At 43.1% G+C, this 25,694-nt stretch overlaps 1 protein-coding gene and 1 pseudogene across 5 annotated transcripts in view; one reads left to right on the plus strand and one right to left on the minus strand.

The window, feature by feature from the left end:
- The window catches only part of SCHIP1 (schwannomin interacting protein 1), a 1,325,222-nt gene that overhangs the window by 227,780 nt on the left and 1,071,748 nt on the right, over nt 1–25,694 (minus strand). The window lies entirely within an intron of this gene.
- On the plus strand, nt 878–12,411 carry LOC102874976 (annotated as a pseudogene).

A 25,694-nucleotide genomic window follows, 5' to 3' on the forward strand; every position in this document is an offset into this window, starting at 1 on the left:
CTTAGGTTCGCAGAAGGGGTCCCCAGCCGCTAGCGCGCACACTTTTCATTCGGGAGACCGCGGCGCGCGCGCCGACTTTGTTTGAATCATTTTGCGCCGCTGAATCCAGCACCCCGCCCCAAGGATAATCCGAGAACCAGACACTTTCCCAGCGAATTCTAATTCGTGGGGGGCGGAGACGCAGTGAGGGTGGGCGGCTACTAATGTGGCACCTCGCTCGGGGCGCCGAGGCCACCCGCCCCGCCCCGCCCCGCCCCCGGCGCCGCGCGAGCCCCGCTGTACTTTCCCGGGAAGCGCAGCCGCGCTGGGGCGCACTCCAGGGCCGCCCTGCGCCGCGCTCTGCAGGCACCCGGCTGAGGTGTGTGTCCGCCCACGCTGGGCAGACGGACTCCGGGTGCGGTCCCCGCGTGCGCCTTGGGGTGTGTCGGGGCGCGGCTGCCGCGGCTGCAGGCGCCGGCGCCCGGGGGAGGAGGACGCGCCCTCCGGCCGCACAGCGGCTCCCGGCACCGAGCATGCCCAGAGGCGGCCGGGCGCGGCGCAGTGCGCTCTCCCCGCTCTCGCGGCCTTAGCGGAGCAAGGCCAAGCGGCCGAGGGGGCTGGAGAGGCCGCGAGCGGAAAGGCCCAACAGAAGTGGCCGGGGCCCAGAGGGCGCAGACCGCCAGTTAGCTAGGGTGGAGCCTAGGGGACGTGCTGCATTTTTACCCCGGACACATTCACATTTCCTTCGTGCTTCACGCTCTCTTTTCCTGGGGCTCTTAGCCCATAGAAGATTGCCGGCATTTCATCCGAACCCATGCGGAAGTCCCCGAGTGACCCTGGGAAGGACCGCACCACCACACACACCCTCGTGGACGCCTGAGTGACGCGCTCCCTGGTCATGCAGCACCGTCTCCCTTCCACCATCCTCCCCGTGGCTTCCTCTCCTCCACCTCCCAGCGCCTCTGCGAGTTCAGGCAGTGGGTGGAACCTGTTGCTTGAGCTCACGTCTCCTTCCCCCGCCCTGTGCGTGTGGAGGTGACCTCAGCGAGGGGGGTGGGGGCTTCCGATGCTAATTGTGAGAAGGCAGCGAGGAAGACCAGGTGATGAGGAAGGGGGCAGGGGCATTTGTTCCTAAGGTCTGGAGGAGAATGTAAAGACCTTACACAATTGCAGGAAATTGCAGGTCCCACCTAAAATCGGAAGAGCCTGCTAGTCTGGCACAGTGCCTCCTGGGGTTTTGCTTCCTTACATTTTTTTCAGGAAATCAGTCAAAGAAACCTTTGCTGTGTTTTTCAAAAGCACTCGTGGGCTGCCAGAGTTTGACAGTCCATCTTGGAAAAAAGGGTCTATTGAAAGGTAATATTTGGGAAAAGGAGGTGGTCTCAGCACATTAGAAAACTAAAACAAAATTCTTTTGGATGAGTCGTTCTGACCTGTAGGAACTGGCAACTTGTGAAATGTGCTCCCCTCTGTGGTAAACATGCAAGCATGGCACTTAAAGACTGGTAGAAGACAGTGTCTCTGAGCCTCCAGATTTGGGCCTGTTGCTGATTATTCCCAGTGAATTCTCTAGCCGCTTGGCCAAGTGCAGATGGAGGAAGGGGGGATGCTTAGGATTGTTCAGCAGGGAGTGCCTGGCTGCCACCCTGAGATTTCTTCTAGGCCCCTTAGTGGGGACTTGGTTAAAGATTCTTTGTTTAAAGGATTTCAGTGAGACACAATTCTAAGCCATGGAAGATAAGCTGAGCTTTTCATTCATCTGGAAGCTGCAATCCTCTGAATAACAAGAAAAGAGGCTTCTGGTCTGGTCAGCCCTTGTTTAAAACAGGACTGGTCAGGGCTTAAAATGTCTTTTATGGTAACATCTGTAAATGCCCTGGCTGGTGCTCCAAATATGGTTTGGTTTTGAGATTGCTGCTGAGCTCTGGGCCAGCTGGCAGCAATCCGGTGTTGGGTCGAGTGGAGGTGGTTCTGTGGAGTTTTCAGAAATGTGGATAGGAAGCATTATATACCGGGACTAGATAACTGCTTTTCAAATCGCCATGTCACCTGGCAAGACTTAGGGCAGAAAAAGCTCCCTGCTCTGTGGCAGGGCACAGGCAGACTGTGAGGTACTGGTCAGCTGCTGGGATTAGGGACAGTGGTGGTGTCTGTCTGATTTTTAAACATTAGACCTACGCAGCTACCCACCAACCCAGACTACCTCCTGGGCTCCAGCTCATCCCCGTTACCCAGATGGTCGGTGTTCAGGGAATGCAAAATCAGGCTTAAAAAAACATTTGGTAAGGTAAATCCACTGCCAAGAATGCATGGCATTTCAAGACCAAATATAAACATCTTTGAATTATCTGTACTTTTACGTCATTTCTGACTAGATATTCTGTATCAGGTGGAATGTACCAGGTTTCCTTCCCTTTTTTACTCCTTCTTGTAAAGTGCCTGGCTGGCCCAGTTTCCACCCTGTTTTCAGCCTTCCATCTCCTGCCAAGAACCATCCCACTTTGGAACAGAAGCCCTGGCAACTCCTAGGTGGTGAATGTCTGCAGAGAATGTCCAGTAGAATGGAGAAGTGATTTGCAAAGTGATGGGAAAGTCCTGTCTTCCTGTTTGCTCCTGCAACTTCCCTCAAGTTAGGAACCTGGAACCTAAAGACTTGAATTTGGAGTCTGAAACCTTTGCAATGCAAGTAATTGCTGTGGAGTCAGAACCAATGCCTGTGTCACCTTCCATTAGATTTTCAGAGGCTATAAATTGCACGGGAAGCTACAGGCCATCTTTTTTCTCACAGAGCAGCTGGAATATTTGAACTGAGTGACTTTGGGTTGGCAGTGCAAGGCTTTACCTACTAATTGATCAGAGCTCTGTAAGCAGATGTCCGCTAGTGCATGGTGCACATGGAAATCAGTCCCAGTCCCTATGGTTCCAGTCGCTTCCCAGTGAATCAAGTCCTGTAAACCCTATCTCCTCACAAGGTCCCTTTTGAACCCATGCTCCTGCACACCACTGTCTCTATCCCGGTTTAGACCAGTGACCCTAGGACTGGAATTCAGTTTCCTCACTGATACTTCCTATTCTCCTCACTCACCCTTCACACCAAACAATTCAAATCTGAACAATTGCTACATTGCAACTCTCCAGGGTTCCCCAATGCCTTTAAAGAAACTTCCCACTCCTTCCCAGCTTCCTTAGCAAACTCCTACTTACCCTTTTAAATGCCCCTTCCTCTTTTTTACCTTCCATAATTCCCTGTGATTGCCAGACAACAGGGCCAGGCAACCTGTGTCTGCTCCCAGGACAGACACTGAGTTGCCATATACATTGTCTCAAGTATACTTGTTTTAAATGTTTATCTTCTCTACTCAAAATCTTAGTGGTAAGGAGCTCCTCTGCCAACCCAAGGCACACAGTTTCAATCCACCAGCTACGATGAGGATAAAGATGGGAAGTCGCCTCTTGTGCAATTTATAACCTCTGAAAACCCACTGAAGAGTCAGCTATCAATCATATGGTAAACAACAATTGAAAAAAACTTAAAATTCAATGCCATGGAGTTGCGATTGACTCCTAGCTCACCCTCCAATAGGTTTGCAGAGGCTGTAATTTTATCAGAGGCGTTTGCCCATCTTTCTCCTTGAGAGCCACTGGTGCACTCAGATCTCCAGAGAGGTGTTTCTTTTGTGTTAGCACAGTTCGTGATCAACTACCCCACAGGAGCTCATAGAGTGAGGTGGATTTTAGATCAAGACCCAGGTTACACATAAACAGTGTTGTTGTTACTGTTATGTGCCGTCGACTCACCAGTGACTCATAGCGACCCTATGTACAACAGCCCTAAACTCTGCTCTGTCCCCTGCCAATCTTATTGTCTCTGACACATCTATCCCCATTACCCAGTGACTGAATCAATCCATCTCATCCAGGGTCGTCTTCTCCTGTGCTGTCCCTCCACCCTTCCAAGCATGACATTCCTGTCCAAGGACTGATCCCGCCTTGCAACAACATGTCCAAAGTATGTCTGATGAAGCTTCAGAATCCTTGCCTCCAAGGACCATCCTGGCAGCACCCTCTCCAGGACGAACTTGTTTGTTCTCCTAGCAGTCCATGGTATATTCAATACCCTTCTCCAGCACCACAGCTCAAAGATATCAACTCTCCTATCATCCCTAGTCATTGTCCAGCTCTCTGAAAGACAGCAAGTAATTGCAAAGACCATGGCCTGTATCAGGCGCACCTTAGGCTACAGACTGATATCATTCCTCTTCAGTACTTTGGAGGGGTCTCTAATAGCTGACTTTCCCCAATGCAATTCATCTTTTCATTTCCTAACTGTTGGTACCAAGGGTGTTGATTGTAGAGCTAAGCAAACTGAAGCTGTCAACAATCTCAACTTCTTCATCATCTATCATGATGCTGCCAATCTGCCCAGTGGTGAGAATCTTCGTCTTCTTGATGTTTAGCTTCAATCCATATTGAAGGCTGCAGTCCTTGACCCTCTGTAGCAAAAACTTCAGATCCTCTTCAGTTTCAGAAAGCAGGGGTGTGTCATCTGCATAATGCAGACTGTTGATGAGTCTTCCTCAATCCTGATACCACATTTCTCCTCATAGAGCCCAGCTTCCTGGATAATCTGTTCTGCATATAGAGCTGAACAGAAGATTCCCCAGGGCAGCTCGGGAAGACCAAGGAAAGTATTACAATGAAATGTACAAGGAGCTGGAGTCAGAAAATCAAAAGGGTCGAACTCACTCAGCATTTCTTAAACTGAAGAAACTGAATAACAAATTCAAACCTCGAGTTGCAATACTTAAGGATGCTTTTGGGCAGAGTATTGAATGATCCAGGAAGCATTAAAAGAAGATGCGAAGAGAATACAGAGTCGTTGTACCAAAAGGTGGACACAGAAGAATTTCATGAAACAACATATGAGCAAGAGCTTGTGGCGATGAAGGAAGAAGTTCAAGCTGCTCTGAAAGAATTAGCAAAAAAACAAGGCCCCAGGAATTGGTGACATACCAAATAATATAAATATGTGTAACTAGGAAAAAAATTCATAAAACTGATTTTGTAATATTCTATTCTAGGTCATTTAAAAATAAAATCTTATCAAATCCCAATATATTAATTTAATAACTATTGGGTCAGAGCTTCTAGTTTGGAAAAATAGGTATTTTTTCCAAACTAGGTTTAAATGAGCAAAGACCAGATGAATTGTGGGAAGATATCAAGAGTATCATCCAGGAAGAGTACAAAAGGTCATTACAAAGACAGAGAAGGAAAAAAAGACCAAAATAGATGTCAGAAGAGACTCTGAATATTGCACTAGAGTACTGCAAAGCCAAAGCAAAGGGAATAATTAAAGAGATTAAAGAGCTGAACAGAAGATTTCAAAAGGCAGCACAGGAAGACAAAGTAAAATACTACAATGAAATATGCAAGGAGCGGGAGTCAGAAAATCAAAAGGGCCGAAATCGCTCAGCATTTCTTAAGCTCAAAGAACTTAAGAACAAATTCAAACCTTCAGTTGCTATTCTTAAGGATGCTTTGGCAGAATATTAAATGATCCAGGAAATATTAAAAAAAGATGGAAGGAATATACAGAGTCACTGTACAGAAAGGAATTGGCAGACACAGAAAAATTTCATGAAACAACATATGAGCAAGAGCCTATGGTGATGGAAGAAGAAGTTCAAGCTGCTTTGAAGGAATTGGCAAAAAATAAGGCCCCAGGAATAGATGGTATACCAATTCACTTATTTCAACTAACAGCTACTACCCTAAATGTGTTCACCAAGCTGTGCCAAGAAATCTGGAGAACAACCACTTGGCCAACTGACTGGAAGAGATCTATATTTGTTCCCATTCCAAAGAAGTGTGACCCAGCAGAGTGTGGAAATTATTGAACAATGTCATTGCTATTACATGCAAGCAAGATTCTGCTGAAGATATACGAAAACGACTAGAACACATCAGCCGAGAAGTGCCAGAAGTCCAGGCTGGGTTAAGAAGGGGTCATGGTACTAGGGATATTGTAGCTAATGTTAGAGGGATCTTGGCTGAAAGCAGGGAATACCAGAGGCTGTCTATTTGTGTTTCATTGATTATACAAAGGCATTTGACTGTGTGGGTCACAACAAACTGTGGCTGACTTTGAGAAGAATGGGAATCCCAGAACACTTGTTCATGCTAATACAAAACCTATACTTGGACCAGGAGGCAGTGGTCAGAGCAAGGAAACACTATGGTTCAAAATTGGAAAGGGTGTGTTCCAGGGATGTGTCCTATCTCCATACCTTTTCAACCTATATGAAGAACAGATTATCCAGGAGGCTAGGCTCTATAAGAAGTGTAGCATTAGGATTGGTGAAAGATTCACCAACAATGTGTGTTATGCAGATGACACAACCCTGCTTGCTGAAACTGAGGAGGACCTGAAGTGCTTGTTGCAGAAGGTCAAGGACTGCAGCCTTCAATATGGATTGAGGCGCCATATCAAGAAGACAATAATGCTCACCACTGGGCCAATTGGCAGCATCAGGGTGGATGGTGAGGAGATTGAGATTGTTAATGGCTTTAGTTTGCTTGGCTCCACAGTCAACACTCTTGGCACCAGCAGCCAGGAAATTAAAAGACATATCGCCATAGGAAAGTCTGCTGGAGACTGGAGTAGTAGGGGTTGGTGTGTCGGAGATAGTGAGACTGGCACAGGGCAGGGTTTAGGGCTGTTGTACATAGGGTCACTATGAGTCGCAGATGCCTCAATGGCACATAACAACAACAGGATTAAATTCTATTTTATGAGATTGTTGTTTGTTAATTCATCAACAAATATCTACTGAGCCACTACTGTGCTTTAATTCCCAAGAAGAAGACAGTAGGAGCACAGTAGAGAGATGCTTCATCCTTTAAACCTCAGAACCTTAGAAAGAACCTGCTGCTATCCCCATTTGCCATTTGGTGTTTAGTAAACAACATGAATTGAGTGAACGAACTCAAGGTTTCTTTCAGCCTAAAGAACCTATGGATTTCATCCTAGAAACTATGGGAAATGGTAAAAACATGTCTGAATCTTTCCATCAACTTTCTTATTCCTGAAGAATCAAGATTGTTTCCACACTAATTTAAGAAAGATCCAGTTTGGCCTTTTTGGGTATGTGAGTGAGACACAAATGGAGATTCGTACAACAATGTTCATAGCAGCATTATTCACCATCGTTGAGAACATAGAAACAGCCCACATGTCTAATCACAATTGATTGAATAGCTTGAGAAAGTATGGTCCATTCACAAAATGGAATACTATGCAGCACTCAGGAGCAATGATTTCTAAAAATACTACATAATTTGGGAGGGGCTGGAGAGCATTATGCTGAGTGAACTAACTTGATCTCATAAGGACAAATACTGCATAAGGCCATTACTGTAGAAATAGCTAACTCATGAATTGTGTATGAAGATCCAAGGAGGGGAGAGAAAGGGAAGCAGAGGGGTGAGAATGGGTAGGAGCAAAATCAGAGGGTCACACAATATGATGGGTAGAGGAGGGGGTGGGTAAAGAAAATGGGGAAGACCCATCAGGGATCTGGAAAGACCAGGTAATGATAGGCATAGTTCAACGATGGTTAATTTTAGAAAACATAATGAATGGAAATGATTGTATGAAACATAATGTAAATGAAGGATAGTGTGAAACACAATGTGTATGAACTTACTTTGTGAGCAAACCAACACAAAAATTTTTTAAAAAGAAAAAAATGTTTACCTTTTCTAGCCAACATGGGGATTGCGTTTATTTCCTATACTTTTGTCAGTAAAAATGGAAAAATCTAGGCAAAACTCAGTACATAAAAAAATAACACCAATGACCTATTTTCAGAACACCTGGCTTGACAAACACTCCAGTACTTACAGAAACTGGGCAAATGTACGCTTGCTTGAAATGATGAGTACTCTGAAAAAATCTGTAGGCGTTGGCAAATGAAGCAATCCTAAGTGCCACACAAGGATGGTACTTTTTTACCCGAGAAAAGTCACTTGAAGGGTGTCAGTCAAGGTCTCAGCATATGGCCACACAGACTGTGCCCTGCGTAGTGCCAGGAGGATTGTCAACTGTCAGGAGGAACCATGTGGCATCATACATATAAATGGCAGTGCCGATATCGCCCCCTAGAGTTAATGCAATGTGCCAGAGAGGACATTTAGTCTGTTGACAAGGTGGGAAGGAGTCTCTTACTCTTTGCCTAATAAAGCCATATAAAGATTGGTTAACACTGACTAAATGCAACCTCTAAACTCTCCTAATATCTGTTTTCTGAAGGTTTTATACCATCATATTCTGCTTTTCTTAACTTCTTTTAGCAGTCTTGAAAATACAAGTCTGTAAGCAACTTTAAATCTACCTTTCTTTTTTTTTTTTTAGCTTCATTGAAGGATGTAAATTACATAAAAGGGTGTTTAGGAAGAGCTGGGAGTGTGTGTAGGCGCACAGTAAGAGCTTAGGGAGGCATTACAAGTTGTGGTACCTTAGGGAGGCATTACAAGTTGTGGTACTGGTGGCCGTGTGCACATGACTCCAGTGCGGGGTGAACTGCCTCAGAACGTGCTTGTTAAAAAGGAACATCCCCACAACATGCTCTAGGAAGGGAAAGCACAGTTTTTGTTACTTCCTGACAGGAATTTGGAGGGCTTATAAAATCAGAAAATAGCTGTTGTATCAGTGCAATGCAAGCAAGAGGGATAGATCTCAAAATGAGAGAGAAAGCAGCTTGGTGAAATGAGTGAGAGCTCTTCACAGAGCCTCAGCTCTGCCCTGCCTTCCTCTGCATCTGAGGGCAAGGCAGCCTGCAGCTCACTGCGGCCCTGCCCTCATCATACAAGGAGAGTTGTATGAAATGATGCCAGCCTCAAATAGGCAGGTATGTAGGTAAGGACATAGTTGTCATTGAGTCAGCTCCAATTTATAACTATAACATGTTGTCTGGTCAGGTGTCATCCCCACAATCAACAGTATTCTCAAATCCATCACCACCCACGATGCCTTCATCCAGCAATTAACCCTTCCTGACAAGGCATCCAAAGCAAGTGAACTGTGAAAGGTTCTCTTTCAATCGCTAAGGTTTTATTTGGCTAATTTTCAGAAGTGAATTTCCAGGCCTTTCCCTCAGTCTGCCATAAACTAGAAGCTCTTCTGAAAACTGTCCTGCATAGAGCTAACAGTAAAGAGAGGAAACAGACATTATAGGGAGGTGGGAAGGGACTGGGAGAATACACAAGCAGCTTTGATTACAATTTGTAATACCTGATAAGTAAGCTCCTATCTGGCTGAGAGAGTTTGTAGTGGGTGCGTGTAGAGGAGTCAGGAAAAGTGTTATTGAAGAAAAAGAAAGAGTATTACAGGCTGAGGAAACAGCTTGAATAAAAGTTTTTGAGGCCAGAAGAAACTTAGGGAGCAAGAGAGTGAGAAGAAAGTGATGGTGGAAGATCATGGTGAAGAGCTTCCATCATGAGAGCAACACGACGTGCAGCGAAGTCTGAAACCCTGACAGGTGGCAGTGCAGTGGAGCCTTAGGAATTATCTAAGGTTCCTGAGATACAACTGCAGGGCCCCCAAAGGTCATACAGGTGAGGGAAAGGGTGAAATGAGCAGCAGCAACGACAGGAAATACCAAGCCTGAGTTGCTAAATCTCTGAACAGCATCACACAAATGCATCTGTACTGGGATAAAGGAGAAAGCCCACATTTCATCCTCAGTGCATTCCTGTGGATCACGTGGGGCACTGATTGCTCTCAGTTCTAGATCCTCAGAGGTGTTAAATCTGCATGGAAACAAGAGAGAATTGCTAAGGTTAGGGAGGTCCTACATTAAGACTTGGATCGGGCAGTTCTACTTTATACTTGTCCTAGCATAATTATTAATGGGGTCCTTCTTCACCCACAAAAGTGTCTCAGTTTCAGTGATAAAATATATGTTATTCTTAAATTAAGGGGGTAGTCAGAACAGATCAGGGAACCACTGGTTCAGGATCAGGAAATGTGTGAGTCAGTGGAGTCTGGACTATATAAGGAGGAATGTGGCATCAGGATTGGAGGTAGATTCATCAACAACCTATGTTATGCAGGTGATACAACCCTGCTTGCTGAAACTGAGGAGGACCTCAGGCATTTGTTGCAGAAGGTCAAGGACTGTAGTCTTCAATATGGATTGAAGCTCAGCAGAAATAAAACAAAGATTCTCACCACTGGGCCAATTGGCAGCTTCATAATAGACTTTGAAGAGATTGAGATTACTAACAATTCCAGCTTACTTGGTTCTATAATCAACAATCTTGGCACTTTCCTGACTTTTAGTCAGGAAATAAAAAGACAAATTGCTTTGGGGAAGTCTGCTATCAGACTCTAGTGTACAGAAGAACAATGATAACAGTCTGAAGACTAAGGTGTGCCTGATCCAGGCCATGGTCAATTACTTGATATTCATCTGCAAGTTGGAAAATAACTAAGAATGATAAAAGAAGCATCAATGCCTTTGAGCTGTGGTGCTGGAGAAGAGTGTTGAACATATTACAGACTGCCAGGAGAACAAACAGGTCTGTCCCTGAGAGGATGAAACCAGACTTCTCCTTGGAGGCAAGGATTTTGAAGCTCTGTCTCACATATTTTGAGCACATGGCCAGGAGGGACCAGGGCTTGGAGAAGGACATCATGCTTAGAAGGGTGGAGCAACGGCACAGGAGAGACCTGTCATTACAGCATGACAAAGAAGCAGACCTTATAGGAGGAAACCCCCCAAGACACTTTGACTGCAATTTGTAAAAAGTACCTAAAAAGTTGAAAAAGTAAAGGCATTGAGGGAACATCTAGGCCATGTGTATGCGTGTGTGTGTGTGTGTGTGTGTGTGTGTAGGTGTATAGAAGTCAGGAAAAAGTTTAGTGAAAAGAAAAGGAAGGCTATTACAGCTAGAGTAAACAACTTGAACAAAGGCTGTGAGAGTGGAACAGCCTTGTAACGTTTGAGTAACTGTATTACATTTTTGCAAATAACACACCTACATAAATGCTCCCATACATTTGAGGCAGGAAATTAATCCCTGAGGGAGTTAAGCAGTGTGCAAAATTCCCTTTATAACATACATGCTACTTGCAGTATAATGACAATGACATGGTTAGAGCAATAAAGAAAGAGGAAAAGTGACAAGATTAGAGTGGAGAGGTGAAGAAAGGTTGCTATTAAGAACTTTCCCTTAATAGCATTGTTGTTGCTGTGTGTCACTGCGTCATCTGCAATTCACAGGGGCCCTATGTACCATAGGTCTGAATTCTGCTCTATCCTGAGCCAATTTCACTGTCCCTACACACCTACCCTCCTTATCCCAGTTACTGTATCAATTCCTCTCATCCGGGGTCATCCTCTCCTGTGCTGTTCTTCCACCCTTCCAAGCAAGACAACCTTCTCCAGGGATTGATCCCTCCTGACCACATGCCCAAAGTATGTGAGATGTTGTTGTTGTTATGTGCTGTCGAGTCGCTTGCGACTCATAGCGACCCTATGTACAACAGCCCTAAACTCCGCTCTGTCCTGTGCCAATTGCACTGTCTCTGACACTCCCATCCCAATTATCCCAGTCACTGAATCAATCCACCTCATAGAGGGCCTTCCTCTCCTGCACTGTCCCTCCACCCTCCTAAGCATGATGTCCCTCTCTAAGGACCGGCCTCTCCTCACAACATGTCCAAAGTATGTTAGACGGAGCCTCAGAATCCTTGCCTCCAAGGAGCCACCTGGTTTAACCCTTTCCAGGACAAATCTGTTTGTTTTCCTAGCAGTCCATGGTATTCTCAATACTCTTCTCCAGCACCACAGCTCAAAGGCATCAATTCTCCGTGGCAGTGGATTCTGCTCTGAAGTGGATGAAGACTACATCCAGGACAAGTTCAGCCTCCTGGGCCTCGACGTGCAGGTGCCCATTATCAACAAAGCTCTAGACATGATCATGGACCTGGAACCTGAAGAAGAGCTGGAAGACAACCCCAACCAGAGCGACCTGCTTGAGCCGGCGGCCAAGCTGCTGTGTGGATTGATCCACCCACGCTGAATCCTCACCAGCCGTGGCACCGCCCAGATGTTGGAGAAGTACCAGCAGGGTGACTTTGGCTGTTGTCCCCGTGTGCACTGTGAGAGCCAGCCAGTGCTTCCCACAGGACTGTGAGACGTTCCCCAAGTGCATGATGCGTACACATCTAGGCCTCGAGGCGTCACCTCACAGACGAGTCTCCTCCAGCACTGGCTTCCCCCATGGTGCGCCCTGCGTACTGGCCCAAGCGACCTGCCAGCCAGTTTGTGCCCCGGCTCTACGGTTCAAGACCCACCGATGGCCTACCAGCTGCAGCTTCAAGCCGCCAGCAACTTCAAGAGCCTAGTAAAGATGATGTGCTGATTCTCCACCCTACCTGTCCCTCAGTCCTTTACACCGCTGTTCCTTTCCTACAATGATTTAAAGCAACCTCCGTGTTGTAGTTTAAATTAAAGGAGTCATTACTGTGGTGGGAATAAGAAATAAAGTGGAAGAAAAGGCAAAAAAGGGTACTGAATGTCAACAACGGTTATGGGGCGGAGGTATAGTTTTTATCTTTGTAGTTATTAATGTTTTATAATTTCTCCACAATAATCACAACGTAAGACAATATTTTTACAAGGCTGAGGAAGAATTATATCTATTTATTTCACTTAACAAAGACTTGTGAAATATATTGAGATATTACATTAAAAAGAATTCTTTGAATGAAAGAATCCTTTTAAAGAGAAAGGCAAAAGGGAGGGGAGTAGGGAGGGAAATGCGTAACAATGAATGAATAGAATTCTAAGTTTTCTGTAAACTTTCGTTAAAGTATCAATAAAAATTAAAAAATACTTCTTTGGATGAGGTAAAATTAATTTATACAAGTTCTGTGATGAGACCTTTTGTTACAGATAATTTTGTTATTTCATAAGTCATTTCATTTAACGTTTCTGAGCATCAAGTTTTCTCTTGGAATGTAGACTCAGCATACTCTGAAGACAAACCTTGGGGTCATAATGGACAGAAGTAGAGTTTGGAACAGATGGTCCATGCTTCTGACTTTAAATCATAGTTTTTCTCTCTCCTTTCTCTCCCTTACCTCTTCCTTCTTGTCTTCCTCTTCTCCTATAAAATTCTAGAAACTCTAGGCTCTTATGTCATACAAAATACAGGCTGCAGCCTGGATTTTGCCTGTAAGTCATACTTTTATGACCCCTGGACCATAGAATGAACACACCAGGGCAAATGCATAACTGCTTTTTCATTTAAAACAAAATCTCTGCAATATTGGGTTTTGCAGTAGGTGAGTAATGCTTGTATCTGTACGTATTGGTTAGTCTTGAATTATTAAAGTGCTAGTGTGAGGATGGCACAGGATAGGACAAGGTTCAGATCTGTTGTTTATTGGGTCACTATGGGTCCTACTCGATGGCACCTGACAACTAACAGAACCAGCTTGGATCTCCTTTCCACAGGAAGAATACCTGGAACGTGTCTAGAAGAACAAAACTTAAAAAATACGAAAAGAAAAATCTTATGTATTTGTAATGGGAAGTAGATCCTAGGTGAATAGTCAAGGAGATGATATTTTTAACCTGGAAAAATAAAGATGAAAGAGAAATGATTTGCAGTGTAAAGAGTTTCAATATGTCTTCTGAAATGGCAGATCTTGGGTGTTGTGTTGTATACAAGTTGCTCAGGCCAGAAACTTGGGCGGCAGCTCTGACATTCCTGCTCCCAGGACAGGTGACCCAGCGTGGCAAGCACAGGCTCACTGTGCTCACGTACGCATCTGTGGTAACATGGGCTTCACTCTGCGTTATGGTGAAGACACGTGTGAAACCCTTCACCACACACAAGTACGTGAGCAAGCGTAGGTGAGCCTGCACTTACCTTGCTTACTGGTTCCTGTCGGGGATTGGAAATTTGCAGAGTTTATTTATTCCGTAGGAACCTGTGTGGAAGAGAGACAGATGCCAATGAGGACTAGCAGCAGACTCTTTGATGTGAAAAATAAATATGAAATTGTTCACTATAGATTAGTGGTAAGCACAAGGAAGCACATGCTTACGCAGAGTGATCTGTGCCACCATACCCAAGGCAGCTAGTGCTACTAGAGCCTTCCAGCTCCAGGCAGATAGAGAACTGGCTGTACAGCCCTGCCCTCTGATGCAGTTCATCTGGCCACTCCCATCTGACCAAAGGAACTGATTTCATACCCTTCCTGCTGCTTCCCCCTCCTTAGCCTGCCTCTCTTCACTCCTTACAGCTTTATCCTTCAATAAACTACTTGCATCTAAATCCTTGTCTCAAGCTCTTCTTCCAGGGATTCTAACTTCAGACATCAAGTCCCACTGATTCTACCTCCTACACACAATGACCATTTGGCCAGTGTGTGTGCTTGAGGACAAGATGCTGGGTTACTCTTATACTTTATAAGACCCAAAATGTAATGTCTGATGTCAATGCAAAGTATGATATCAATTTTATCAATACAAAATACTAATATCATAGTATGATACCAATGTAAGGAACTAGTTTTTATATAATTACGCAGCAGTGGTCTGAGAGAACATCATAAGCATAAACAAAGAACTTGGGAGAAGTTTCCCTTCTAATTGGCAACACTGTAGTCATTTCTAGAACTGTTAGTACTGGAGTGGGGGAGTGGCTGCATCTCTAACAGTATCAATTTCACTAATTATAACTGATTATATTTTAAAATTATAATAATAGCTAATAGCCTATAAATAATCTTTTGTTATAAGACCTTTCTATTTTATTATACTGTAATAGGTTCATTGATGCTCAATCAGATGTAAATTTCTGCTGACTTCGAAGAATACCCTTTTTAAGATGTGCATGCGTGTTCCATTTGTCTTCTCAATTACACCTACATTAAAACCTTTAAAATTAAGTTTGCAAAAGCAGGCTCTGTTCAGACATTGAGCTGATAAGACTTGCAATCTCTTGCTCTGCTGCATTCTAGTCAACAATTTACAATCATCTTCAAGTATTCAAGGTGCCCTGCATGGCTCTCCAGGAAATGCTTCACACAGCACCCAGCAGCCTACAGACTTGATCTAACACAGGATGAGAGATAGGACAGAGCACCGTCAACACAAACTCATTGCAATACGTTGGGAGATGGTCGAGGAAAGCTTAGCATTTTGTTTTGTATCTTGAAACAGATTTTCCAAACTCCATCTAAAATTATACTCCCTTGGTTTCCTGTCCTACTGTTCCTACTTCACCAAGAAGGACTGAGGGTACAGAGAGGCAAACACTGATCAGCTAACTGAAAGGTCAGCAGTTCAAACCCATCAGCTACTCCACAATGAAAAGATGTGACAGTCTGCTTCCATGAAGATTTATGGCCTCAGAAACCATCTCTGTGCTGTCCTGTTGGGACTATGAGGTGGAAAAGACTTAATGACAGTGGGGTTTGGGGAAGTAAGTCTATGGGATCCTAATACCTATAATGATGGCTCAGGGGCTGCAATGAGGAGGTTAAGCACAGTGGATTGTGAAGATGGCACAGATTTGGGCAGAGTTTTAAGTCAAAGGTGCTGAACAATAACATCATTCCAATGGGCCACAGTGGCACGGTGGTCAAAGAAGTTCATGGCTAACTGGGTGCTGGTTTGGACCCACTAACTGTTCTGCAAGAAAAAAGTGGAGTGGTCTACTTCCAGAAAGATTTGTAGGGGCAGCAATCCTATGAGCAACTACTCTTCTCTCTCTCTCTCTCTGATCAGGAGTAAATAGGGATGGTCTTTTACAGCTGCTTATCTGCTTGTTACTAGGGAGCTAATGGAGCAGAGACAAGGCTTGAGTCTTTTAAATGCGCTTTATTCAGATGACAGCAACTTGAGAGATAACATCAGATTGATTGTCCCTAAAGCCCATTTGATGACACTGCAGGATCAAGCCAGGCCTGTTAAGGGAGTGGTCAGAGGGAATAGGTTAGGGGAATGGCCCAGGAGAGAAAGGTCCAGGAGTCTGAGAAAGTTGTTTATTCTATATTTCTTCTCTTCCGTTGATGGTTGTTAGATGACCTGTGTTTAATGTCTGAGGTAGGTAGTTACCAGACTTCCTTATTGATGGTATAGTATTCAAGCTACTTCTCAATTTTTAAAGTCAGAGTTACTTGTTTGAAAATCCTTACTTAAATTACATAGGCAAGTTTTACTATTGTCTTAATCTTAGGCAACTATGTCTGAGCAGTCAGGTTAAAGGGCCTTGTATAGACAACGTTTACTATTTTCTTAACTTATGAACTATATCTGAGCTCCTCCCACCATAATTATCACTCTTCTAAAATGACGTGAGATTTAACCAGAAAGATCCCTAGTGGTGCAGTGCGTAAAGGGTCAGTATCCAAATCCACCAGCTGATTCAAGGGAGAAAATGTGGCAGTCAGGTTCTACAAATATTGCAGCCTTGGCAGTTTGTGGGGGCTTCTCTGTCCTATGGGGTCTCTATGAGTCTGAGTTGACTTGACAGTACTAGATTTAGGTTTAGAGTTATAGACACATCCCTCAATGCAAACAGAGATATAGTTGTTCAGGTTTCTTTCCTGTGGTCAGTCCTGGAGCCAGGGCTCTGTCCAGGTGGGAGCTGGACAGTGATGCAGTCTGGCTGTGCCTGCCTGGCACGTGGGGAAAACGGACCGTAACAAAACTGACATTCAGGTCAAATCACAATCACTTGTGTGGCACTGCTTGGATTTTGCTATTTAATATCACATGTGCAATTTCAGAAAATGACCTTTGAACATATCAGTGAATGAAACATAGAGATAGCTGTGACTTCAGTTCCTGGAAACCCCTCTGTGCTGGTGCCCCTGGCTGGCTGTGCTGCTTAAGGGCATCATCAGGAGTTCAGTGATGGAAGGTTTGGGACACTTATTGTTAGATAGGAAAAGAGACAAAGAAAGAAACTGGTCCCAAGAAACAAACAGTCCTTTATGGCATCATCTGAGAGGGACACCAAGTGACCAAGAACAGAGAAACTCAAAATGGCATAGGCAAGGTCTTCTTATAGGGGACCTGGGGAGGACCAGGGAAGATGGTATTTCTCAGAATGTGGAGTGTTAATTAAGTTGGGTTTAAGCTTTTTTGATCAGACCCAGAGCCTTATCAGGACCTACCATCTGGTCTGGCCTTTGATCTAACTGCTTTAGAGATTATTAGGTTTCTCAGGAAGTGATCAGTTTGGGGGGTGGAGGGGCAACTGTGATATTCTTGACATTTTCCCTCCACTTAGATGACTTTGACCATCTAACCCCAGTTGAGTAGGGCTGTGGAAGCTGGTCTACCATGGCACTTATGTCCTACATGAAAGGCTGGAGATTTGAGTTCACCTACAAATGTCTCAGGAGAAAATCTTGGTTATCTCATTCCAAAAAACCAGTCACTGAAATCCCTTCAAAGCACAACTGTCCTCCGAAAGCACAACTGTCCTCCGATGCCCATGCTGTCGCAAGGCACTGGAATGAACGTTAGCAGCTGCTTTGCCTGTTTAAACTCATCATAAACAGAATCTCTGTGAAATCACAGATACTGTGTATTATTTTTTCTGGGAAAAAGAAGAATTGTTTTTAAGTGGCCTTGAGTCGATGATGACTCAGAGCATCCACATGAAACAACTGGTCTGAACCTCACCTTATTCTGTGCCACCTTCATCATCACCAATACACTGGAGTCCAATGTAATAATCACTGTGTCATTCCGTCCTGTGGGTTTTCCTCTTTTAAGCTGACCCTCCACCTTTCCAGGTGTGATAGCCTTCTCCAGAGACTGACCTCTCCTAACAATGTGTCCAAAGTATTTGAGATGGAGTTTCTATTTATATTCATCTGAAAGCAACTGGTGAATATAAATAGCCTATGAAACTATGCTTATCTGACTATCAGTTATTTCTTGTGTATCACGTTTTGGCACTTTTTTGAAGTCCTCTTTTGGATGAAACACCAAACAGGAAGGAGTCAGAAGAAACAAGTACAACTGGGTTATAGCTAAAAGTAGAGTGGTTAGTGGGTTAAGAAGGGTAGTTAGGTCCAAGACAAAGAGCATGCCTCTAGGCCATCAGGGTGAGACCTTAAAGAAGTAACATTGTATTCATTTCTGCATGCCACTGTTCACAAAATTACTCATTCATGCAAATAACTACTATGTAACAGGCACTGGGTAGGGTTCTGGAGAGAGAATGAGAGGAGCTCACAGTTTAGAATGGAAAGGAAAGGAATATAAATCCATGATTTCAGTGGAGTTTCCTAAGTGTCAGAGTGGGCACAGTTTGATCGAGAAGGCATTTAACTCACTTAACAGAATTTAGGGAACTTTCCCCAAAGAGAGAGAGTTTCAAAATTAGTCTTGACTAGAAACAGAAATTGGCCAGATACTAAAGGACAGAGGGATAGTTTAGTTTGGGGAGAACGGTGTGGTTAAATGAAAGAGACTCAGTTAAAAAAAAAGAAAGAAAGAGATTTAGTAATGTTGAAAAGAGTGAATATTGCAGTATGGAAGGAGACAAAGCTGGAGAGAAAGAGGCAGATGTGACAGTATTGAACTTGAAGTTGACAGAGAGCCTGGAAGGATTTAAGTTAGGCTTATCTGGCTTGCAAGTGCTTTCTGTGTTGACTGATGTTGGGGGGAAAGGAGAAATTCTGAAGAAATACAGCTGCTCTCCTCCTGTGCCTTCTATAGCCTCTGAAAACCCACTGAGGGTCAGTTATGAGTCAGTTCCACTCGACGACACATATCGAATAGAACACGAAGACTATAACCAGAGAGCATATTTACATCTGTGCAATTTAAAAGAGGCATTTTATAGTACAGATAATATAGATGATTTTAAGAGTTACTAAGAGGGAATGAAAGTACGGATAATTAGTGGTCATGACATGAGGCATATATCAGCATTTCAGCATTTCCCGGTAAGAGCAAGAGTGTGGAGAGAAAAAACCAAAGAGGAGAAGTAAGTACTAAATCCCCACTAAGCCATCAATGAATGACAGGGACAAAGACAAGTGAAGGAGGATGGAGGGTTTCCCTTTCTGTTGGTCCTAAGAGAACCTACAGGGATTAGCTGTACGTTTAGTTATTGTCAAGATGATTCTCTTACTGACTCCATGTCACAGAGCAGAACTGCCCCTTAGGGACTTCTAAGATAGCAGGCTCCAGCACACACAACAACAATTGTGAGAATGGCACAGTATCCAGCAGGTACAGGATCTAGGGTCACACGGTCAAGTACACAGAGTCACTGATTTGGAATTGCCTCCAAGGCCACACATACACAAATGCTCTTTAAGGAAATCATCACGGTTTTCTTCTGTACAGTGTCTGAGTGAGTGTGAACCACTAAGCTGTGTGTGTAACTTTTTATCATGGAAACTTTTCAAGTACACACACACATATAGTTTTCAGTCAGGGACCTTTCCAAATCACCAAGGAGTGAAGATGTTAGTTCGAGGACTAAGGTGTACTTGATTCAGATTGTTGCCTTTACAATCACTTGCTAGGCTCAATTAGCTGAGAGCTGGACAATAAAACAAGGATAGAGGGAAAATGAGTATCTTTGAGCTGTGGTGTTGCAGAAGAGTACTGAATAACCATGGACTGTTGAAAGAACAAAGGATCTGTCTTGGAGAATGTGCTGCCAGAGTGCTCCTTGGAGGCAAAGATGCTAAGCTTCATCTCACATGCTTTGAGCATGTTGCTAGGGAAAGCCATCCTTGGAGATGGACATCATCCTTGGCAAGGTGAAAGAGGGGAAGACTCCTGGGTGGATTGATGCAGTGACTGCAGTAGTGGGTTGGAACGTGTAAGAAATTGTGAGTTTGGCACAGGATAGGATGGGGTTCAGAGCTACTGTTCATAGTGTCTCTATGAGTTGTATTTGAGTTGATGTGGCAGCTAATAACAACAAATATATATGTATATATGCAGTACAGGGAACCCGTTAGAACCATGTTACCATGAATGCATGACAATGCTGTTGTTGTTGTTAAGTGCCATCCAGTCAACTCAGACTCACAGTTATCCTATGAACAACAGATCTGATCCCTGCCCTACCTTGCCCGACCTTCTCCTGTGTCATCCTCATGATCTCTGATATGCTCAAGCCCATTGCTACCGCCACTGTGCCAATCCACCTTGTTAAAAGTCCACCTCTGTGATTCTCCACCTTTCCCAGCCTGATGTCTTACTTGATGTCTTAGCTTGATCCCTTCCAACAAAATGAGTGAAGTATGAGACAATATTCGTTCATGTAGAATCCTCCTTCTCCCCTCTGATTCCACTGGATTGTTTTGAAACAAATCCTAGACATTATATAATTTTAGGACAATCGTCTCTAGTCTTCTTCACCCAAACATACATGAGAATCATAGAACGTGTTCTACCTTGCACTATGGCTAACTAGAAAAACAAGTTAAAATTAGTAAACGTTGAAGCACAATCTGTTGCCTAGTAAAAGAAAGAAAAATAAGACAGTATTAACATAATATCCATCACTTAGAGAAAGGGATGACTGAGTAATTTATAAATCATGCTAAACTGTTAATAAGGCTGGTATAAAATCCTCTGACATGAGCTAAACCGCCATGATGATGTGTCATCGAGCATCACTCATAATGACCCTCTGAACAGTGGATCTGAAGCCCGCCCTCTCCTGTGCCATCCTCACCATCCTGGAGCTACTTGAGCCCCCTGCTACAGTGTGTTTTGGTCCATCTTGTTGAGAGTCCTCCTCTCTTACACTGACCCTCTATATTTCCAAGAACAATGTCCTTCTCCAAGGACTGACCCTTTCAAATAATGTACCCAAAACACGTGAGACGAAGTTTCACTATCCTTGCTTCCAAGGAGCACTCTGATTGAACGTTCTCCAAGACAGACTTGTTTGTTCTCTTGAAAGTCCATGGTGCATTCATTGCTCTTCTCCAAAACCACAACGCAAAGGCATTGATTCTTCCATCATTCTTACTTATGCACAGCAAGTCATTGAAAAGACCTTGCCTTGGATCAGGTGCACCTTCAACTTTAAACTTAATTAAATGAGTGAGATTAAATGTATGCGCAGGGAACAAGTGGAATTTTAATTTTTTAGAAATGTGTTAATTAAAGTGTCAGAAAATGTTCTAAACAAGATCCTGAAAGCAGAAAGATAGCTGGGGGGAAGGTGGGCTAGGGAAGAAAATGAGGGTCAGTTGGAATACATCTGTCCACTTAAACGGAGATCCCTAATGATTGAGGAATTGTTTACTCAGGACCTGCCACATGCTACGCACAGTTCTAGTCTCTAGAATGTCACCTGCCTTTAGCATAAGGCTTCTTTGCTGCTTCAGTAGGAAGCAGGCAGCAGGTGAACTAGGGTCATACAGCCAGATCTACATCATCCTGCCTGAACTTCACTCACATTCTTTATGAAGCACCTGGCTCTTTGAGAAATGGAGACACCTGGAAGGGGTTCAAAGAAGTGGAACAGAAAATAATTAGAGGAAGAGATTGATTTTAGCAGGAAGATCAAAGGAACCAAATACAGAAAACTTGGCAAGGCAAGGGCCAAGGAAAAATGAGCTATTTGGAGCATGTAAAGAATGAAGCAAAATAAGAAATATCGAGCCACTACACAGAGCATAGTGCAAAGCTCTGTGATGGAGGAAAACGCAGAGATGTCAGCTGTTCCTGGCCCGCGCTGCACACCAGCCCCTCTGACCACATCTGATGTGAAGCAAGCCTCTGCTACGTGCTACCTCGAGGCAGGCCTTGTTTTAACCTTTCAACGCCGGAGAAACCGCTAAACCAGCCTAGCCTGCCAAGAGACGAAGTTAAAAAGATATTTTCTCTCAAAAGCATTTTATAGATAAGTTCTATGGCTCCTCATTCCCACAAAGTTTGTTGCGGGTTTTTTCCATTCAGCAAAATTTTTACCAGTGAAGAAAAAGAGTTCATGGTCTAGTGGTTGTATGGATGTGTTCTAAATTTTCACTTAAGTCTTACTGGCCTTGGCAATCTGGGTTGGTTTATTTGTTTTTTAGTTCTTAGTCAATTTCTTTCAGACACTGAGTCTTAATTTCTGAAGTAGTAGTCCATAGTATGAATGTATCACAGTTTGCTGAACCATTTACCAATTAAAAGGCATTTTTGCTGTTTTCACGATACTTTTTATTATTTAAAATATATGAGTGTCCATGGGAACAAGAGTCAAGAAATCAAACGACGTATTGCATTGAGTAGATCTGCTGCAAAATATATCTTTGTGTGAAAAAACAAAGATGTTACTTGAAGACAAGTGTGTCTGACCCAAGTCATGACATTTTGATCACATCATATGCATATGAAAGCCAGAGAATAGACACAGAGATCTAAGAACAGAAGCCTTTGAATTACAGATTGATGATTGCTGTTGAATGAAAAGGACCAACAAACATATCATGGAGGTACAGCCAGAGTGAGCGACTTTGATGTGAGCCCTTTGCACATGTTATCAGGTGGTGCCAGTTCTGAGAGGGGACATCATGTTTGCTAAAGTCAGTGAAAAAGAAGACAAGATCGAGTGGCACAGTGACTGCAGCAATGATCGGGAGGATGGTATAGATCTGAGCATTGTTCTTTCTATTGTTTTATTTTTGCTAAAGTTAGAACTGGCTTGATGGTACATAACAACAGCAACACAGATGTTCTTAGTGCGTTTGAACACTTTTAATATTTTAGCATCTCATTTTCCAGCCCAGATAAACAAGAGCCAATTAAAATGGCTAAGACTAGAGTAGCTAGCATTTAAAAAGACTAAGCCCTTTTAGCCTAGGAGAGATGAAGGCTTGGAATAAATGAATTGAAATCCAACAGCAAAATAAGATCAGCATGTTGATCAGTTTTTTATTATAGTGGTTGAAAGCTGCAGAAGGAGGAACACCTGTAAACTCACGAGTCTCTAAAAATGTACTCCAAATGAACCTGATTTAGTATATCACTGTCTTAAAACTTGTAGCTGTAGTATCTTCTCATGGTAGGATCCCTTTTCCCATTCCCAAGAGACAAAGGGATTTGCTTCTTTACAAAGCAGGCAGAAATAAGAAAAGTAACTGAGTTCAGGACAACTGTTACTCAAGTTGCAAACAGGACTTGAAATAATTTATGGATGACTTGCACATAGAAAGTTGGAGATACGTTTTACAGACAACATCCCATAATGCCTCAGTTCCACATCTAAAATCCCAGCTTACGGGGGCATTGTCCTTGCTGGTGTCAGCACCAAGCTCAGCAGAGGGGCCAAGGAGGAGGTGAGATAACTGCATATATTTTTGCCTTTTGTTCCTTTTTCTGGGGCTGGAACCATGCATGCATCCAATTCTCTGATGATTTTAAGACTAACATATCTCTTTTTCTCTTTCTCTATCTCTCCCCTCCCTCCCTTTCCCTTTCTCTCTCTTTTATTGCCATGGAGTCAAAGCTGACTCATAACTGACTCTCCAAAAGGTTTTTGGAAGCTGTAAAATTGCAAGGGAAGAGATTATCCATCTTCTATGCAGCTGTTGGTGGATTTGAGCTGGCAGCCTTTAGGTCAGCAGTGCTACTCCCTACAGACTCCCTAGCACCGCCCATTCAGCCACTACCTAAATCCACCAGTTAGCCACTGTCTAAAAGTTTTTGCATTCCATCAGATTTCAAGTCTTCTAAATACAAACTTCTTGTGCCGGATGAGGCATTGCTGTTGTTGTTAGGGGTCGTCCAATCAACTGCAACTCTTTCACCTTCTGAAAAATAAATCTGAACTTTGTGCTGTCCTCACCACCTCCTGCATGCTTTGGTCCATTATTATAGTCTCTGGATCAATCTATCCCCATGGGGGTTTCCACTCTTTTGCTGACCTTCTGCCTTTCCCTGCATGATGTCTTTTTTTCGAGGACTGGTCCATCCTGATAATGTATCCAAAGTGTGTGAGACAAAAAAAATGCCACCATCTTGTCTGTAAGGAGCTCCCTAGTTGCATTTCATCCAAAATAGATTTTATTATGTTCATTGTCTGTGGTATTGGCAATACTCTTAACCAACACAACAATTATAAGCATCAATTTTTGCTTCCTTACTCATTATCATAGCTTCAGTGCATGGGAAGCAATTGAAAATGCTATGGCTTGCATCAGGTACATCTTACTGTTTAAATCGAACAACATCATTGCTCTTTATCACTTTGGAGAGAGAACTTTGACAGCAGAATTTTCTAATGCAACACTTATTTTTAGACCTTACTGCTGCTGCCATGAGTATTGACTGTGGATCCAAGTAAAATGAATTTATTGACAATTTCAGTCTTTCCTTTATCTGTCTTGATGTTGCCTATTGGGCCAATAGTGAGATATTTTGGTTTTGTTGATGGTGAAATGTGATTCTGCAGCAAGCACTTCAAGTCTTCTTCACATTCTGCAAGCAAGGTTTTGTCATCTACATAACACAGGCTGATGATGAGTCTTCATCCAAACCTGATGCCACATTCTTCTTCATATAATCCAGCTTTTTGAATGACTTGTTTGGCATAAACAAATTGAATTGGTATGGAGAAAGGATATAATTTTGACACACATTGTTCCTACTTTTAAACCATGCAATTTTTTGTTTGTTTGTTTGTTTGTTTGGATGACACTTTCTTGGTCTATATGTAGGTTTCACACGTGCAAGTGTCTGGGATTTGCATTCATTATTATCCATAATTTGTTATGATCCACACAGTCAAATGCCTCTGCATAGTCAATACAGCCCCAGGAAGAGATCAGGCATGGGTTTGCCATCTTTCAGGCCACCTCTTCTCCCTGTCCAAGCTCTTCTCCCACAGAAATACTAAGGTTTTTTTAAAGGCTATTTTTTTGTTGTTGTTTTTATTAAAGTTATTTTTATTAACTTGGCTAGACAGATCTCATAGTTTAAGAATTCTCTAGTAATTAATAAATTATAAGGCCATGGTAGTCATAGATTTTAAACACATGAAAGGATCAAAGTTTAAGAAAAGAAGATAGGAGCTTGAAGTTTTAGATTTTTTCCAATCTGAGTTTTCTTTCTGAGAACTCCAACAGGTATGAAATAATGGCATAAAGATCTGGAGATTTCTAGTCAGCAGTTTTATAGAAGTTTTTCCAGACATAAGATACTCCATAAAGGTTAGGTGAAACTCTAATTTTTCTAAAAGTCTGTATCTCAGTGGAGGTATAGCTACTAAAAACTGTGGTGTTTGAAAAATTATTGCTGTAATACCTAAAATTTGCTCTTTTAATTCCAAGAAGTGCAACATCATCTTATGGACAGAATATATGACTTTAAGCCAAATTTGGCCCTAGAGCTTTGATTTAGTTTGGACTTATATTTCTCTATATTTATAGCTTTCTTATTCATTCATCCAATTTAAAACATTTATTAAGCACCTAACATGTCAGGTACAGTAATACACACTGGAAATGCGAAGAAAAATCTATCATATCAATATCTCCCTTCAGGGGAGGTTACAAATTCTATGAGGGGGTGGGATGGATGTGCAAAGTAAGAAATGCAGCCAAGTTCTAGCTGTGGCGATTGGAACAACATGTAAAAGAGGGAAGACAGAGTTGGTGAGTCATAGGAATTGGGTAGGTGAGTGGTTTTTGAAAAGCTTTAGGGGAA

This window comes from Elephantulus edwardii, unplaced genomic scaffold, assembly GCF_000299155.1.
Source record: "Elephantulus edwardii isolate Elephantulus edwardi_28Jun2011 unplaced genomic scaffold, EleEdw1.0 scaffold00060, whole genome shotgun sequence".
In the NCBI taxonomy this organism is placed as follows: Eukaryota; Metazoa; Chordata; class Mammalia; order Macroscelidea; family Macroscelididae; genus Elephantulus; species Elephantulus edwardii.